This window comes from Peromyscus californicus, unplaced genomic scaffold, assembly GCF_007827085.1.
Source record: "Peromyscus californicus insignis strain IS unplaced genomic scaffold, ASM782708v3 Scaffold_10__1_contigs__length_136768540, whole genome shotgun sequence".
Lineage (NCBI taxonomy): Eukaryota > Metazoa > Chordata > Mammalia > Rodentia > Cricetidae > Peromyscus > Peromyscus californicus.
This window is the reverse complement of record NW_026294391.1, coordinates 849584-870109: the sequence shown is the minus strand read 5'-3', so window position 1 is coordinate 870109 and position 20526 is coordinate 849584. Positions and strand designations below refer to the sequence as shown.

Here is a 20526-nt window from a genome sequence, read left to right as displayed (position 1 = left end):
TAGGTAAATTATATCTTAGCTTCTTACAATTAAAAATAAGGAGCTTTCAGGTAGTCTAGAATAAATACATTTGTATAAATCCAAATCTTTCCACATAGGGGCTTGGGATGCAGCTCTTTAGCAGAGCACCTATCTAGTATGTACAAAGGCTTGGGCTGAAACTTCAGCATTTGGAAAAAACCCAACTTACCAAAAATCCTTCAAATCTCTCCATAAACTTCCTAATAAACTTTACTGCTCAACACAGCACATAGGACGACTCATAACCAATACTTTCAGTATAATGTATAATACAAATTAGAGAGTACTGTAGAATGCTCTAATCACCTACAAACCCCAAACTAACAAACAAACAAAAAACAAACATCTATCCCAGTTGTCTTTCAAACTCTTGCCATGAACTGTTCAGAAATACAAGAGGGGTCTGAAAAGCCAGAGCAGAATGCATAAAATGATCATGTTTAGAAAGATGCCCAGTGCCTTGCCATCTATGTGCATAAAAGTACCGAAAGACTGATCTGCTATATCAAAGAACTGCTAGCTGTAGGAAAAATATGCAGAACCCAAGGTGACAATGAAAAGCATTACTTCTGAAGGTAAAAATGTAAACAAAGGAATGAAGAAGGATTTGAAGATGTGGTAGTGGCAGGAAAAAAACAAGGGGGAAATTAAGGTCATGCATGCTATGGTTCAAATAAAAAATGTACCCCACAATGCTTTTGTTCCTTAGCTGGTGGCACTGTTTTAGGAGGTTGTGGAGCCTTTAGGAAATGGTATTTGTGGAAGGTTATTAGAAGGTAGGGCTCTGAAGGCTAATATCTGCTTCCAGTTCTGGTGCTGGCCTGTGTTCTCCACCCCCTGCTCTGGCTGCCTCTAGCACACACCCATATCGCAAATAAACTCCACTGTGGACTTTGACACTCTGAAACTATGACCCAGAACAAAGCCTTATATATTAAGCTGCTTTTGCCAGGTATTTTGTCACAGCAACAAGAAAAATAATGAATGCAATGTGAGAGGAAGAATGGGATAAAACAAAACCAAGTTAGTATATACAAAATCCCTCTCAGTAGTACCCAAAGCAAAAGTCATTCACTGAAGCTACTGCATTGGACTTCTCTGTCAGATTTTGAACTAAACATCATGGAGACCACTTGAATCCTAGGATCTCCTTACAAATCAACAAAAACAGTGGCTATCCACTCAAAACTTTCTTAAGAACAATGGAAAATAAGACATTTTGTGACCAGGCTAGGGATATAGCTCAGTAGTAGAAACCTAAGTTCAATCCCCAGCACTGAACCTCTCTAAAAACATTCCAGGTGACAAAAAAATTCACCCCACAATGATGACATCAAAACAAAAAAGTAGGTAACTCTAAGATCTCATTCTCACAGAAACAAACAAACAAACAAACAAAAACAAACAAGAGGACAGTTAAAGGCTCAGCAGGTAAAGGCTCTTACAACCAAGACTAACAGTATGAGTTCCATCCCAGGACCCACTCATATGGTGGAAGAAGAGAGCTGACTCCCATAAGTTGTCCTCGTACCTCCATGCCTGGGTAGGGGGTGGTTCTCTCTCTCTCTCTCTCTCTCTCTCTCTCTCTCTCTCTCTCTCTCTCTGAATAAATAAATAAATGCATTAAATTTTTAAAAATAAGAAGAGACCAAACCAAATATAACCCTGGCAAAAGTGACAGGTTTGCAGCAAACACACAAAGATGGTACAAAGAAAAAAGCAACACAAAGGCTTGGGAAAGCTTTACAGCATAGTTTGCTCACCTTTGTCCTTGTTCTACCCCTACTGATGACTACTAGTAGTAGTAGCCTGTGCTTACCAAGTCCCAGGTGTTAGAGGGAGCAGAGAAGACATTATTAATAGATGTGTCCATTCCTAACCTATTTAGGGGCTACCAGAAGAATTGGTGCCAGGTGGTTGTCTCTGTTTTGCCTAACTTTGATTCAGAGTAGAAAAGTAGTGGGCAATACTCTAAAAGACTACAGGGTAGGGTAGGGAGAAGGTTAAGTGGGTAAGGTGTTTGAATCTCTAGAACCCAAGTAAAAAAGTAGTGTGTGTCAGCAGGTAAGATTCCTGAGGCAAGGCCGCTCTACCACCCCTGCCACCCACTGGACCCTGTAACCTACAAATCCCACTCCACCCCCCAAATCCATGGAACCCATTATCCTCCCCTCCACCCCGACCAACCATCCCCTGTGGCATCAGCAACCCCTGGAGGCACAGATACCACCTGCACTGATTGGAGGAAGAATCAACACCTATACCTAGAGTTACCCCAATTCAGATGGGTAGACAACAGTGTAAGAATACATTCAACAACATAAAGAACAACATGGCACGACTAGAACCTGGTGGTTCTACAACAGCAAGACCTGAACATCCCAATGCAGATGAAACAGAAGAAAACAACCTTAAAAATAACTTTATGAAGATGATAAAGGCCCTTAGAGAGAAAATGAAAAAATTCCCTTAAAGAAATGGAGGAAAAGACAAACAAAAATTGGAAGAAATCAATAAATCCCTTAAAGAAAGGCAAGAACTCAAGAAAAAAATAATCAAACAGGTGAAGGAAACAGTTTAAGACTTGAAAATTGAAATAGAGGCAATAAAGAAGACACAAACTGAGGGATATCTGGAAAAGGAAAGTCTGGGTAAATGAACAGGAACTACAGATGCAAGGATAACCAACAGGATACAAGAGATGGAAGAGAGAATTTCAGGCATTGAAGATACAATAGCGGAAATAGATTCGTAAGTCAAAGAAAATGTTAAATCCAACAAATTCTTAACACAAAACATCCAGGAAACCTGGGACACCATGAAAAGACCAAACCTAAGGGATAGAAGGAGAAGAATTCCAGCTCAAAGGAAAGAAAATACATTCAACAAAATCATAGAAGAAAACTTTCCCAACCTAAAAAAGAACATGCCTATGAAGGTACAAGAAGCTTACAAAACACCAAATAGACTGGACCAAAAAAAAGTCCTCTTGACATATAATAATCAAAACACTAAACATACAGAATAAAGAAAGAATATTAAGAGCTGCAAAGAGAAAAGGCCAAGTAATATATAAAGACAGACCTATCAGAATTATACTCAACTTCTCAAAGGAGAGTCTGAAAGCCAGAAGGTCGTGGACAGACGTTTTGCAGACAATAATCATAGACAGAGAAAAACAGATATTCTATGACAAAAACCAGGTTTAAACAATACATATCCACAAATCCAGCCCTACAGAAAGTACTAGAAGAAAAACTCTAACCCGAAGAAGTTAGCTGTACCCACGAAAACACAGGCAATAGATAATCTCACACCAGCAAATCCCAAAGAAGGGAAACACACACACACACTATCACCACTACCACCACCCAAACAAAAAATAACAGGAATTAACAATCACTGGTCATTAATATCTCTTAATATCAGTGGACTCAACTTGCCTATAAAAAGACACAGGCTAACAGAATGGGTATGAAAACAGGATCCATCCTTCTGTTGCACCCAACTTCAAAGACAGATATCACCTCAGAGTAAAGGGTTGGGAAAAGATTTTCCAATCAAATGGACCTAAGAAGCAAGCTATACTAATATCTAACAAAATAGACGTCAAGCTGAAATTAATCAAAAGATGGAGAAGGACATTTCATATTCATCACAGGAAAATAAACCAAATGAAGTCTCAATTCTGAACATTTATGCTCCAAATACAAAGGCACCCACATATGTAAAAGAAATATATGTGGTTTCTAAAGCTTAAATCGCACATCAAACCCCACACACTAATAGTGGGAGACTTCAACACTCCACTCTCACCAATGGACAGGTCAGCCAGACAGAAACTTAACAGAGAAATAAGGATACTAACAGACATTGTGACTCAAATGGACTTAATAGACATCTACAGAACATTCCACCCAAACACAAAAGAATATACTGCCGGGTGGTGGTGGTGGTGGTGGTGGTGGTGGTGGTGGTGGTGGTGCATGCCTTTAATCCCAGCACTCGGGAGGCAGAGGCAGGCCAATCTCTGTGAGTTTGAGGCCAGCCTGGGCTACAGAGTGATTTCCAGGAAAGGTGCCAAAGCTACACAGAAAAACCCTGTCTTGAAAAACAACAACAACAAAACAAAAACAAAGCAAAACAAAACAAAAAGAATATACCTTCTTCTCAGCAACCCACAGAACCTTCTCTAAAATTGACCACATACTCGGCAACAAAGCAAATCTCAACAGATACAAAAAATTAGAATAACCTCCTGTATTTTATCAGACCACTAGGCCTTAAAAGTCAGAATTCAACAACAACACAAATTACAGAAAGTCTACATGTAGATGTATCCAACCTTCCCATCAAACAATAAACACAGAACCAATGCAAAGAAGAAAGCCAAGAGGTCAGAGCCAAGAGCCAAAACCTTACCCTTCCTCCTGCAGTGGTCCTACCTCTCCGAACCAGAGCTACCCCTGTGTTAAAGTCTTTATATAGAGTTCCTGTCCTGCCTTCTCATTGGTTGTAAACCCAACCACATGACCGCCTCCTCACAGCCTGTCTGTATAGGCCTCCAGGTTTTCCATGATTGGTATTAAGATTAAAGGCATGTGTATCCAATAATGGCTGTATCCCTGAACACACAGAGACTTACCCAGCTCTGCCTACTAAGTGCTGGAATTACAAGCGTACGCTACCACTGCCCTGCTTTCCTATGGCTTGCTAATAGCTCTGACCCCCGGGCAACTTTATTTATTAACATACAAATAACATTTTAATACAAATAAAATATCACCATATTTCCCCTTTTCTATTTTAATAAAAAGGAAAAAAAAGAAAAAGCTTATAACTAATATAAGAAAAACTATATACAAAAGGACAATAACTATATACAATATATACAAGTAATAAATACCTAAACAATGTCTAGTCCATTTGTATTTGACAAATTCAGAGAAAATAATTTCATTATCTATCCTATTTTGGTAAGTCCAAAATGTATCCTAATTAATCTTCAACTATAACTAACTAACCTTCAACTATAACTAACTAATCTTCAACTCCCTCAGAGACCCAAGAAGGAAATAATATTAGCTAACAAAAATAAAAATAGGAAATGCACATAAGCAACTTCCAAAAAATTTGTGAGTTGACAGAAACAGACAGCTGTCTGGACAGTCACCTGAGGTTTCTCCGAAGTGCTGGGGCATCATCTTCAGCCTATAGGCTTAGCATATCTGACAGACTCATTTGTGAAGTAGGATGTACACAAGGTCAACAGTTCAACCTCACATTGAGTGAGAGTAGTCCATGTACCAGAAACACCTGAATTCCACTAGTGTCATGTCATGATTCAGGATTTTAAATTCTGGAAATTGTTGATGGTTTTTTAATTCAGCTGTCCATTCTTCTTGGCTGTGTATATATGGCTTCATCTCAGCATCCCATTCTTCTCCATATCCCTCTATCAAATGCCAGTCTACTATTGAGAGGCGTGAGCTTAGTTACTCTTCAAGAATAACTGTTTCAGCTGCTGTTCCATTGCACATCAGAGGCCATCGGCCCACTGCCTGTTCAGCTGCCTTCGAAGAAAAGGGCACTGTACCTTTTTCGAATTGCAAAGGCCACTTCAGGGATGGTGCCATATTGTCCTGGCCTCTGAAGATGCCTTTTGATAAAGCCATAACCACACTTGTTTTGGCAAGAATCAGTAATCCTTTGTTTTATGTCCTGTCTGTCCATTTTGTCCTGTTGATTCGAGGATACTTTGTTGTCCAGTGGCTAACTTTTGCCACAATGAAAATTAACTCCATATGCAGTTTCTTCAGTGCCCATATTTTCTCTGAAGTAGATTGGTACTGCCAGGAGCCGACATGTCTCATAGTCATAACAAAAAAGAAAAATTTTCTAAGTTATTAAAACATTTTAAATGCCATATTCTGTAGATCTCTGAAGGGTTTGAAGATAACCTGTCTATCTAAAATATATCTACTCAATCTTGAAAACATACCTAATATAACTACAATTTCTATTATAATATCTAACTACTAACTTTCATTTCTTTATATCCTAATAGTTGGTAATAACATTCAAGGATCAGAAAATTGCATTACATTGTTAGATGAACGGTACATCTACAAACTGATGAAAACTGAATAATGCTCAAATGAATCACCACTGGGTCAAGGAAGATATAAAGAAACTAAAGACTTCCTAGAGTTCAATGAAAAATGAATGCACAGCATACCCAAATGTATGGGACACCATGAAAGCAGTACTAAGAGGAAAGTTCATAGCACTAAATGCCCACATAAAGAATTTGGAGAAATTTCACAGTAATGACTTAACAGTACACTTGAAAGTTCTAGAACAAAAAGAAGTAAACTCACCCAGGAGGAATTGATACCAGGAAATAATCAAATTGAGGGCTGAAATCAATAAAATAGAAACAAAGAGAACAATACAAAGAATCAATGAAACAAACAGTTGGTTCTTTGACAAAATCAACAAGATAGACAAATCCTTATCCAAACTAACCAAAAGGCAGAGAGGGAATATCCAAATTAATAAAATCAAAAATGAAAAGGGGAACATAACAACAGACACTGAGGCAACCCACAGAACCATCAGGTCATACTTCAAAAACCTGTACTCCACAAAATTGGAAAATCTAAAAGAAATGGACAATTTTCTGGATAGGTACCACATATCAAAATTAAATCAAGACCAGATAAATAACTTAAATAAACCTATAACCCCTAAGGAAGCAAAAGTAGTCATTAAAATACTTCCAACCAAAAAAAGCCCCAGGCCAGATGGTTCCAGCACTGAAGTCTACCAGAATTTCAAGGAAGAGCTAATACCAACACTCCTTAAATTGTTTCACACAATAGAAACAGAAGGAACATTTCCAAACTTTTTATGAGACTATAGTTATCCTGATATCCAAACCACACAAAGATGCAACTAAGAAAGAGAATTACAGACCAATCTCCCTCATGAACATTGATGCAAAAATACTCAATAAAATACTAGCAAATCGAATCCAAGAACACCTTAAAAAATCATCCACCATGATCAAGTAGGCTTCATCCCAGAGATGCAGGGATGGTTCAACATACAAAAATCTGTCAATGTAATCCACCATATAAACAACCTGAAAGAAAAAAAAAGCCACATGATCATCTCATTAGATGCTGAAAAAGCCTTTGACAAAATCCAACACCCCTTCATGATAAAAGTCTTGGAGAGACCAGGCATACAAGGAACATACCTAAATATAATAAAAGCAACATATAGCAAGCTGACATCCAACATCAAACTAAATGCAGAGAAACTCAAAAGCTATTTCACTAAAATCAGGAACAAGACAAGGCTGTCCACTCTCTCCATATTTACTCAATACAGTACTCAAAGTTCTAGCTAGAGCAGTAAGATAACTATAGGAGACCAAGGGGATACAAATCAGAAAGGAAGATGTCAAACTTTTGCTTTTTGCAGATGATATGATAGTATACATTAAGTGACCCCAAAAATTCTACCAGGGAACTCCTACTGCTGATATACACCTTCAGTAATGTGGCAGGATACAAGATTGACTCAAAAAAAAAATCAGTAGTCCTCCTATATACAAATTAGATGAGTAGGCTAAGAAAGAAATCAGAGAAACATTACCCTTTGTATAAGTGGATGTTGACAAGTAGAAGAATGCAAACAGATCCCTATCTATTGCCATACATAAAACTCAAGTCCAAGTGGATCAAAGACTCAACATAAATCCAGTTACACTGAACCTGATAGAAGAGAAAGTGGGAAAGTAGCCTTGAATGCATTAGCACAGGAGACCACTTCCTAAATACAGCACCAGTAGCACAGACACTGAGAACAACAATTAACAAATGGGACCATCTGAAACGGAGAAACTTCTGTAAGTCAAAGGACATGGTCAAGAAGACAAAACTGTAGGGAAAAGAGGCTGGCTAAAGAAACCCACCCTGACCCTGGAGCCCAGAACTTGGAAAAGATGGCTCAGATAAGGCCAGTGAAAGAAACAGTTTGGCTCAAATCAGAGCCATCTCTGCTCCTGGCCAACTGACTTGTGAAACCAACCAATCACAGAGCAGGACAGTAGAATCCTGGCCCTGGGGCCCAGGACCAGGGAAAGAAACACAGCCTGGGTTTGGGACCTGAGCCATAGAAATGAACACTTTATTCCCAAACCCAGAACCCAGGAAACATGCCCTGACTCTGAAACTAGTGCCAAAATAACACTCTTGGTTCCCAGAATCAGAGTCAGTGAAAGAAATGTGCCCTGCCTTATGGTACAATATAAATAACCCAGAGGCATTCTTTTCCATCATTTTTTATAATTTATATATGGCTCTGCATGATTTTATGTATAAATTCCTCTAAGTGTCTCCACTGTTAAATTGTGATCATGTTCAGAAATGGATTGGTTAACCTAACCTGCTTAGGAATATGGAGAACTCTATATGACTATGTCCAGATTCCCTATGTAAAATCTACATGCTTCCTTTGCTTAGAAAAAGCATTGGAAAAACATTCCATACTCTACCATCCTCCTGCAGGTAGGAAATTTTTCTCCTTTCTTCTGTCTTGGATATTGTGATGGCTATTTTTGGTAGTCAAACTGACTACCTCTACAATTAACTAAAACCAAAATAGTTCAGTACATCTGTGAGGGATTTTTGAAAGGTTTTGAAATTAAAGACCCATCTTTAATCTAGATCATTTGATGTGATATCCACCTTTAGCTGCTTAGTGTCTGTGCACACAATTAAGCCCAGCACTGAGGAGGTAGAATCACTTGGGGTTTCTGACTTTGAGCCCAGCCTGGTCTACAGAATGAGTTCCAGGGCTACATAGATAAATCAAGTTTCAAAAACATAAAAAAAATCAAACAAAGTACAAGCTCCACCTTTAATCCTGAACATAATAACTTCTGGTGGCAGCCTACATATATAAAGGACACTGAAGGAGAAAGCTTTCCCTTTGCCTGCTTGCCCTAGGTCTGGCTACCAAGTTCATTCCTTTACCAGCATTAGAGCCTACTTAGACGTGTGGTATATACTGAAGACAAGCAGAGATATACAGCTTCATGAACGAAAGAGCTACTGAATTCTTCAAATTTCCAATGGTGTGCCTTAACCACAGTTTGTGAGACATTCTAATAAATCCACTTCTTTATACATAAAAAAAGAAATGTACCCTGGTCTTAGAGGTAGTGTCAAAAAGCTAAATAAGGCCAGTGAAAGAAACACAGTTTGGCCCTGAAATCAGGGCCACCTCTGTCCCTAGTCCACAAAACTGGCCAATCCCTGGGCAGAAAAAAACTAACCAATCACTGGTTGACTCCACCCCCAAGACATCCTATATAAACCACCCTGCCTGGTCAGTTGAGAGCTGTTCTCTCCACCCTGGTTGAGGCAGCTACTCTCATGGACTCCTCCTTCTCAAATAAATCTCTCAAAAGTTTTGGTTGTGAAGACCTTCATTCACTGGCACACAGAAGAACCTTGCTGAGTTGTCTCATAGTGGACTGAGCAAGGGGGAGCTGAACAGAAGAACCTTGCTGAGACGTCCCTCAGTGGACAGAGCAAGAGAGAGCTGAAAAAGTAACACTTTTCTCCTGAGCCGGAGGAGATTGCTACATTTTTGCAATTTCTCAGGCTGGAGAAGCAGAGCTCTGCTAGGAAGCCCCCTTATGTGGGGGCTGAGCAACCTCAGCTCTAGCGGCACTCCAGGAGAGGAGCAGGATTGCTATATCTTGCAGTGAAACCATCCCCCATCATACCAGGTATTGCCTGACTTTCCCTAACAGTCAGGATACCTTTCCCTGCTGAAGCAGTTCCATTCCTAAATTGTCAGGATACCCTTTCCTGATGAAGCAGTTCCAGGCATGACTCTCCTGAGCAGTCAGAAAAACTTCTCTTCCAGGGCTGAACTGTCTCCTTGTAGTTCCAGCCATCAGAGCTGTGCTAAACAGCTCCAGGTGTCTGGGAAACCTCCAGGGCAGAGCTGTTCTGAGTGGTTTGAGGTGTCCAGGATACCTTGCCCTCCAGGGCTGAGCTGTCTTTGCAGTTCCAGCCTTCAGACTCAAGGTGTTCTCTGACTCCTCAGGTAATCAGGACACCTTTTCCCAGAGTTGCAAAACTCACATTTTGGTGCTGAAACCTGGGACCAAAGCCACAGAGTTGCAACAAATTTTCTTACAAAAACAGCAGCCTACAGAATGGGAAAACATCTTCACCAACCCCACATTTGACAGAGGGCTGATCTCCAGAATATATAAAGAACTCAAGAAACTAGACATCAATATACCAAATAACCCAATAAAAAAATTAGGTGCAGATCTAAACAGAGAATTCTTAAAAGGAGAATCTCAAATGGCCAAAAGACACTTAAGGAATTGCTCAACATTCTTAGTCATCAGGGAAATGCAAATCAAAATGACTTTGAGATACCATCTTACACCTGTTAGAATGGTTAAGATCGAAAACACTAATGACACCTTATGTTGGAGAAGATGTGGTGTAAGGGGAACATTCCTCCACTGCTGGTGGGAGTGCAAACTTGTACAGTCACTTTGGAAATCAGTATGGAGGTTTCTCAGAAAATTGGTAATCAATCTACCTCAAGACCCAGCGATCAATCATACCATAAGGACACTTGTTCAACTATTTTGCTTTATATATTTGGGGATACAGTGTTTGTTTTATATATGCTTAGATGTATTTTTATCTTCATAATTAATTGACCATTTTTCAATATATTTGTCTCTTTGGAAGTATTTGACTTAAAGTCTCTTTTGTCTGGTATTCAATATAGCCATCTCAGTTATCTTTTAGGTTATCTACTTCCATGGAACATGTTTTTTTCATCCTTTCACTTTTATCCTGTTTATGCCTTTGGACCAGATACTAGTTTCTTGAACATTAAGAAAACAATAAAAACAATGACAACAACAACAACAACAAACCAAGAAGGCAACAAACCAAAACCAAACCACCTCTGGTAGTTTTACTGATTGCTTCTGCACTAGGATGCTACTATAACATTCAGCTATACTTGTACTGATTCTGTGAGCTAGCCTGAGGTAAGAGATTAGACTTGTATATGTCTAGTCCTGGCCATATTGGCTTTCTAGATTCTCTGTACATGGATGTTTCTGAATATCCTCACTTCAAACTGTTTCCCTCTGGCTATAGGCATTCGGTTATATGTTATATGCTTGGATGTCATCTTCTGTCCCACACCCTTTCTTCAAGTTATTAATTTGCCTTATACTCTTGTATTCATTTCAAATGCTGCTTTCATTAGTCATAAGAAAAGGACTGGGAAAGCTATTCCTTTTTAATTTTTTAAAATTTAAATACCAACCACAGTTCCCCCTCCTTCCCCTCCTCCCACTCCCCCCCACCTACCCCCTACCCCACCCCCATTCACTCCTCAAAGAGGGTAAGGTCTCCCATGGGGAGTCAACAAATTCTGGCACATCAAATTGAGGCTGGACCAAGCCCTTGCTCCCTGTAACAAAGCTGAGCAAGGTATCCCACCAAAGGGAACGGGCTCCAAAACGCTGGTTCATGCACCAAGGATAAATCCTGGTTCCACTGCCAAGGGACTACAAACAGACCATGCCACATAACTGTGATCTACATTCAGAGGGCCTAGTTCAGTCCCATGCAGGTCTCCAGCCATCAGTCCAGAGTCCATGAGCTCCCACTAGGTCGGGTCAGCTGCCTCTGTGGATTTCCCCATCATGATCTTGAAAACTGCCCCCACATATCCTACCCCCACCCCCTGCTCATACAATCCCTCCTCCCTCTCTTTGACTGGACTCCCAGAGCTCTGCCCAGTGCCTAGCTGTGGATCTCTGCATCTGTTTCCATCAGTCACTGGATGAAGGCTCTATGATGACAATTAGGGTAGTCACCAATCTGATTACAAAGAAAAATAATGCCAGAGTTCTGAAATTTTAGCAGAAAGTCCTTGTAAGAGTTTCTTGTATTATGTTAGCTGAGCCACATGGAACATTTTTCAGGTATTTTACAACACAAATTAAGTCTAAATACATTTAAAAAGATGAAACACATCCAAATAATTCCCATCCACAACATGATCAAACTACATATTAATAATAATAATAATAATAATAATTAATAATAGCAGAAGAAACTAAAACTATAGGGCACTGTGAATAGGCCAAATCTTCGAAAAGGCATAGATGAGTAATATAGGAGAATATTAAAAAAAAACCTCACTTTCTTTAGACAATCTAAAAGAAATGGACAAATGTCTAGATTAATCTAAGCCAAAGTCAGACCAAATAGAGACCAACAACTAAGCAGACCCATAAGAAATAAAAGCCTTTTGCACCAGGCATGGTGGTGCACACCTTTAATCCCAGCATGTAGGAGCTAGAAGCAGGCTGATCTCTGAGGTCAAGGTTAGCCTGGCCTACATAGTGAGTTCCAGGTCAATAAATGGAATTGACAAAAATCACATGAACAACACAATAGATACAGAAAAGGCCACTGACAAAACCCAGCATTTTTTCATGATAAAAGTCCTAGGAGAGTAGAACTTAAAGGAACATAACTTCACATAATCAAGGCTATATATATAAAACAAACCCACAGCCAACATTATCCCAAATGGAGAAAAACACGAAGCAATTCCATTTAAATAAGGAATGAGACAAGGCTGTCCACTATCTCTACTGCTTTTCAATATAGTACTCAAAGCACTAGTTGGAGGAATAAACCAAGAGAAGTAAATTAAAAGGATACGAATAGGGAAAGAGAAATCAAATTATTCCTATTTGCAGATGATGTATAAGTAAGATGATATACATAAGAGATCCCAAAAATTCTACTAGAAAACATCTAGAAATGTTCAACAATGTCAGCTAAGTGGCAGAGTACAAAATCAATTTACAAAATTCAGAAGCCTTTCTACATACCAACAACAGTGAGAAAGTGATCATGGACACACTCCCATTCATACTAGCCTCAAAAATATCTAGGAATTAACCTAACTAAAGAGATTAAAAACCACTACAATGAAAACTTCAAATCTCCAAAGAAACAGACTGAGGAAGGAACTAGAAGATAGAAAGACCTACCATGCTCATGGGTTAGTAGAATTATGTAAAAATGACCATTCTACCAAAAGCAATTTACAGATTCAATGCTATTCCAAATCAAAATACCCCACAACATTCTTCGCAGAAATAAAAGTCCTAAAATATGGAGCCACCAAAGATCCAGGATAGCCAAAACAATCCTGAGGGGTGGGAGAACACAACCATAAAGCAACAAAAAACAATTCTGGAGAGATTACCATTCCAGATTTCCAGATACATTACAGAGCTTTACTAATAAAAACAGCATTGTACTGGCACAAAAATAGACATGAAGATCAATGGAACAAAACAGAAGACCCAAACATGAGTGCATGTAACTATAGCCACTTGATATTTGACAAAGATGCCAAAAATACATACTGGACAAAAGATAACAAATAGTGTTGGAAAATCTAGAAGTCCAGTGTAGAAAATGAAATTAGATTTACAACTATCATCCTTCAAAAAATCAACTGCAAATGGACCAAAGATCTCAATATGAAACCTGAAATGTTGAAGCTCCTAGAAGATAATATAGGCGGTACCCTAGAAGATATAGGTGTAGTAAAGGACTTTCCGAATAGGACTCAATTTGCCCCCAAATTAAGGTCAACAACTGAGAGGTGGGACCTCATAAAACTAAATTGCTTCTGTATATTAATGGAAACAATCAAGTAAGGAAGAAGCCCACAGAGTGGGAATGAAACTTTGCCAGTTAAATGTCTGACAAAATTAGTATCAAAATATATAAAGAACTAAAACAAAAGTTAAGAAACACATGGAAAATTTAAAAGAAAATGCCCTATGAATCTAAACAGAGAGTTCCCAACAGAAGAAATAAATATGGCTAAGAAATTTCTCAAGCATTTAACATCCTTAGCAATTATGGAAATACAAATTAAAACTACATTGAGATTTCACCTTACCATAGTCAGAATGTGTAAGATCAAGAAAAAAATTGACAACAAATGCTGGCAAGGATGTGGCAGAAAGAGAATCCTAATTCACTGTTGGTGGGATTGCAAACTGATGTATTCACTCTGGAAATCAGTGTGGAGAATTCTAAAAAAGCTAAAAATAAATCTATAATATGCCTCAGCTATACTACTCTTTGGTATATGTCCGAAGCACTTGACATCCTACTCCACAGATACTTGCTCAGCTGTGCCTCTATTCACAATATTTGGGAAATGGAAACAACATAAATGTTCTTCAACAGATAAATGAATTTTGATGTGATGTGTGTGTGTGTGTGTGTGTGTGTGTGTGTGTGTGTGTGTTTGTTTGTGTGTGTACTATTCACATGTAATAAAAATGAAACCATAAAATTGCAGGTAAATGGATGGAACTAGAAAATATATAGAGTGAGGTAACATAGACCCAGGTAGAGAAGGACCTCATGTTCTCTCTTAGTTGTGGACCATAGCTCCCAATCTTTAGATGTGAGTATATAACCTAGAATTAATCTAGATAACAGGAAAGTAAGAAAGTACAAGGCAGTTAGGGGAGTAGAAGCTCTAGACAGGGAAGTAGGAGGACACTTGTGCTATGAAGAGCGAAATGGGAAAAATGGGGGAGGGCATTTCAACAGGGGAGGTGGGAGGGAGGGCAATACAGAGGGAGAAGGAAGGAGGAAAGATAAATACCACTAAGTAATTTTGAAAAAGCCACAGGGAATCATTTTCTATTTACCTAAAATTACATATCGATAATATGTGTAAGTGTGCGTATATGTGTATATATATATATATATAGTTTAAAAATATGTACACAGTTTAAATAAAGTTATGCCACTTGTGGTAACAATGCTCTCCCTAAAAGTAATAGACTAACAAAAATCCCAGTGCCAGGCAAGGGAGTTTCCAAGTTGTTGGTCAGAGAAGTTTGAGACCTCTAAAATAATATAGGCTACTGTCTTTGTCCTTGATTGTCTCCCAGAAATTAAAATTAGACTCTATGGCTAAAGATACCATACAGGACTTGGAAGAATAGAGCTGGGTTTTGTCTGGAAACCTCCTTCCTGAGGGCTAACTCTCATAATACTGGAAGGAGCTATGCAAGCTGCCAAAGGAAAACATGCATTCTAGCTGTAATACCTACATACCACAACAATGATCAGGAGAGCAAGACATCCCTAAAGGTACAATAGTGGCACTAATATCCTGGGAATAACGAACAGCCATTCAATTGGACTTAAGGCCTGCTCAAAAAGAGGGAATTCATACCTGGTTCTGTAAACCTGGCTCACTACTAGTGGCTGGTGAGGCCATGGACCGCAGAGGAAAACCTAGTTACTTCTCTAAACCAGTATAATCCCTAACTGCATTATAAATATTTACTCTTCTACCCACAGATAAGTATAGCCTCTCATTCCTCATCAAAGAAGCTTCTTTTTGCAAAAGATAGAGACCATTACAGAAAGCCACAATGAGAGAACAACCAACCATGAGGTGCCCATTCCCAATCAATAAATATACAACACAACATCTATACCTATTTATTCTAGGACTACAATGATGGCCCAATAAAAGAAAAATTCATTAGTATAATTCACCATTTAAATGAGAAGTGTCTGAAAGTATAGCTCTATGGTAGAGTGATTGCTTAGCATGAATGTGGTTTAAATAAGAATGGCCCCCATAGAAATTCTTGGTCATCAGGGAGTGGCACTACTTGAAACGGAATAGGAGTGTGGCCTTGTTGGAGGAAGTGTGCCACTGGGAGTGGGCTTTGAGGTTTCAAAAGCCTAAGCAAGGCCCAGTGTCTCTCTCTTCCTGCTGCCTGTGGATCCAGATATAGACCTCTCAGCTACCTCTCCAGCACCATTTCTGCCTGTGTGCTATCATGCTTCCCACCATGATGGCAATAAACTAAACTTCTGAAACTTATTAAATGCTTTCCTTTATATGAGTTGCCATGGCTATGGTGTTCTTCATAACAACAGAATACTGACTAAGACAACATGTGCAAGGCACTGTGTTTGATCCTCACCATCACAAATAGATAAGAGAAAATTTGTAAGATTAATTTTAAAATCTTAGTACAAAAAAATGCTGAAATTGGCTTAGAGAGTAACATCTTTGCCACAGAAACCTGGTGACCTGAGTTCAATCCCTGGAACCCATATAAAGGTAGGAGGGAGTTGACTCTAAAAGTTGTCCTCTCACCTTTCCATGTGTGCTGTGACATATACCTCCTCCCATAATAGTAATTCTTAACTTTTTTAAGAAATGAAAAGATAAAATGGCTCAGTAGATAAAGGCTCTTTCCATCAAGACTGATGATCTGACTTTAGCCTTAGAAACCACATTGGAGAAGGAGAGAACCAACCCCCACAATTTTTCCTCTGACCTCCAAACACATGCTATGGCATGTATACATCCCCTACCCCATCTTTTTTTTTTAAAAAAGATTTGTTTATTTTATGTATATGTGCTCTATGTGCATGTACAGCTTTGTGCCAGAAGGGGGCACCAGATCTCACTACAGATGGTTGTGAGCCACCATGTGAACTCAGGACCTCTGGAAAAGCAGCCAGTGCTCTTAACCACTGAGCCATCTCTCCAGCCCCTTAAAGTCTTTTTTTTTTTTTTTAATATTTTTTTTTAAATTTTTTTAAGGATTTATTTATTTATTTTGTATACAGTATTATGCCTGCATGTGTCCCTGCAGGCCAGAAGAGGGCACCAGATCTCATTTCAAGTGGTTGTTAGTCACCATGTGGTTGCTGGGAATTGAACTCAGGACCTCTGGAAGAGCAGCCGGCGTTCTTAACCACTGAGCCATCTCTCCAGCCCCTTTTGTTTTGTTTTAAAGTACATTAGGGTTTTGCCAACATGTGTGTGTGAGGATTCCACATCCCCTGGAACTAGAGTTACAGTTGTTAATTTCCATGTGGGTGCTGGGGATTGAATCCAGGTCCCCTGGAAGAATGGTCAGAGTGGCCAGTGCTCTTAACCACTGAGCAATCTCTCCAGCCTCCCACCCCTGCCACCCTTCTTTTTAAAAAAGAAAACACTGAAACAAATTTAACAGCCATTTCCTGTTTTAAAAACACCCCTCAAAATATTAGAATTTAGGGTAATTTACTTACTATAACCAAGGGTTATTTACATGTGTATTAGCTAGTTTCATGATTTCACAAGTTACAATCATCTGGGAAAAAGGAATCTCAATTGAGAAAATGCTTCCATAAGACTGGCCTGTAGGCAAGCCTGTGGGTATTTTCTTGTTTGATACTTGATGACTGATGGGGGAGGGCCCAGACCATTGTGGGTAGTGCTATCCCTGGGCTGGTGGTCCTGGGTGCTATAAGAAAGCAGGCTGAGCAAGCCATGAGGAACAAGCCAGTAAACAGCACTCCTATAAGGCCTCTGCTTCCGTTCATGCCTCGAGGTTCCTGTCTTGAATTTCTGCTCTGATTTCCCTTTGATGATAGACTGATATGGAAGTATAAGATGCAAAAAACCCTTTCCTTCCTAAATTGCTTTTGGTCATGGTATTTTATCACAGCAATATAAGCCCTAAGACAACATTCAATCTATGACTTTTCAAGGAAGGTAGGCAGTTAAAGGTATAAGTCAATCCTGATGTCAATATTATACTTAATGGGAAAATTCCACTGACGTCTAGACAAAGCAAAATACACAGTCACCATTGCTATGACACATGGTATTGTAGGGATTAGCTAACGCAATTAAGTATGAGAAAACAAAAAAGAGTAGAAGTAAAAATAAATAAAACTCTACTTGCAACCAGTATGAGAGGATATCTGAAAAATGAAGAATCAACAGTAAAACTAAACAATTATTTGAAAAATTTAGAAAAACACCATGTAAGTATAATCAATAATTTTCATATATGCAAAGAAATGCTAGTTAAATTATATTAGCAGAAGAAAAACAGCAACAAGGAAGGAAAAATATTTAGAGATATTTCAAAGAAATGTGAAAAATCTATATGATGAAAACTTGAAAAACACCTTAGATATCTAAACACAAATGATGATGACATTCCTTTTTAAATAGTACATAGTAAAAATAATTTAATCTTTTCAAAATGCTGTTTGGCTTTGGTCCCTGGATTTATGGAGGTAATTTTTAAGATTTCATGACCATAGGAGTGTCTTTGTTTGTATTAGGCTGGAGGCTTTCGGTCATTACCAAAAGGGCTGGAGGTAGGGACCAGCCACAGGAACAATCAAGTATGCCTACCTAATGAAGGCATAATAAAGATTCTGAACTCTGAAACACATCCAAGCTTTCCTAATGGGCAATATTTCCCGAGTGCTATATATAGTGCTGTCAAAAGTAGTGTTCTGACTCGACAAGGAGAAGGAAATAGGACCTCTGCATGTGGTACTTCTTTAGACCCTTCCCTAAGTGCTTCTTGCCATAGCTCATTCCAATTAGTAAGCTTTCATACATTAAGTCAGTACTGTGCATGTAACAGCTTTCTGTGAGTTCTGACATACCCAGTGAATCATCAAATCCAACAGTGGTTTTGGTACTCCTTAATTTCAGTTTGAGAAGTGAGGGTAGTCTCTTGCAGGAATTATATCCTCTAACATCATGACTGAGAAACACATCACAGAATGACACAATGTCACAAAAATGTAGTTATCCCTAAGGTAATTTATACATGTAATGAGGACCAAATAAACAAGCTTTAAGTCATATACAAAATATAAAAGTGTGCTGGGTGGTGGTGGTACACACCTTTAATCCCCAGCACCCAGGAGATAGAGGCAGGTGGATCTCTGTGAGTTTGAGGCTAGCCTGGTGTACAGAGCTAGTTCTAGGACAGCCAGGGCTACACAAAGAAACCGTGTCTCTAAAAACCAAAAAAGTGTATAAAAATACGGTCAAAGCTCAGTATGGTGGTATGCATCACAGCCTAAGCATCTGAGAGGCAAAGCAGGAGGATAATGAGTTCCAGGCAGCCTAGGCTACATATGGGCACATATGAGGCCAGACTGGTATACACAGACTCTGTCTCAAGAAAACAAAAATAAACTGAATAAGACTAGTTAAAAAATACTGGAACAGAAAGTAAATTGTATAAGACTAGTTAGAAAAATATTGGAACAAAAATAAAATGACCAATCACTGACTAAAAACCCAAAATTGGGGTCTGGAGAGATGTCTCAGTGGTTAACAGCACTGGCTGTTCTTCCAGAGGACCTGGGTTCAATTCCCAGCATACACATGGCAGCTCATAACTGTCTGTACTTCCAGTTACAGGGGACTTGACACCCTCACACAAACATAAATGCAGGCAAAACACCAATGTACATAAAATAAAAATAAATAAATTATTTTAAAAAACCGACATTGTTTTGGAGACAGGGTCTTGTTATGTAGCCCAGACTGGCCATGAAGTCCCTATATACCTGCTTCAGCTGTCTGAGTACTAGGGATTTATAAGTATGGACCACTCTGCCCAGCACATAAAACTCACTTTTTAATAAACGGTGCTAGAATTGGAGAATCATTTAGAAAAAGTTAAATTAGATCTATACATCATTCTATGTTCAAGAATAAATATAAAAAAATAAAATCATACAAAAGTATTGAAGAGAATATAGGTTAGTGCACCTATGACCTGAGTTTATGTACAGACTTTCTAACCATGAATAAAAATCCAGCGGTAATAAAGGATTGACTAAATATAACTACAAAAAATTTTCAAGTCCCTTCCAAAGACTTAAATCCAAAGATAAATAACGAATTAGGAGAAAAATTGCCTCAGCATATATCATAAGCAAAAAGTTTACATCCAGCCACTAAGATGGCTCAGCAGGTAAAGGTGTTTCCTGCCGAGCCTGGTAACCTGAGTTTGATCCCTGGAACCCACACTGTACAAGGAGTGAAGTGACTCCCATAAGTTGTCCTTTGATATCCACATGTATGTTGTAGTGCAAATGCCCACATACATACACACAGGCACATGTGTACACTAAATAAACTAAGTCAATAATTTTTAAAAAGTCAATATCTTTCATGTATAAGGAACTCTTAAAGATCAAGAAAAAAAGACCAGATAACTGATAGAATTTTTGTTTTGTTTTGTTTTTAGACAGGGTATAACTATGTAGCTCTGGATGTCCTGGGAACTCATTATGTAGACCAGGCTGGCTTTGAACTCACAGAGATCCTCCTGCCTCTGCTTTCCAAGTGCTGGGACTAAAGGCATGTGTCATCGTGTCTGGTCAAAAAAATAAAAATAAAAAATCTTTTAAGAGTTCATAAATATTCAAAAAGATATTCCGTGGGCTGGAGAGATGGCTCAGTGGTTAAGAGCACTGGCTGCTCTTCCAGAGGACATGAGTTCAATTCCCAGCAACCACATGGTGGCTCACAACTATC

General features: G+C 38.8%; 1 protein-coding gene across 11 annotated transcripts in view; it reads right to left on the bottom strand.

The window, feature by feature from the left end:
- Window positions 1-20526, bottom strand: part of LOC128107397 (zinc finger protein 182) — a 75693-nt gene that overhangs the window by 20190 nt on the left and 34977 nt on the right. For 2 of the 11 annotated variants that reach the window (XM_052739956.1, XM_052740785.1), the window contains exons 3-4: window positions 6402-6440; window positions 5195-5889 (exon numbers count right to left, since the gene is read on the bottom strand). The exons of 7 other annotated variants lie outside the window; for them this stretch is intronic. The gene's annotated coding sequence lies outside the window, so the exon portion shown is untranslated. Of the gene's footprint in view, window positions 1-5194; window positions 6441-20526 lie in introns of those variants that run through there. 2 more of the 11 variants (XM_052739353.1, XM_052738563.1) reach the window with 2 other exon arrangements.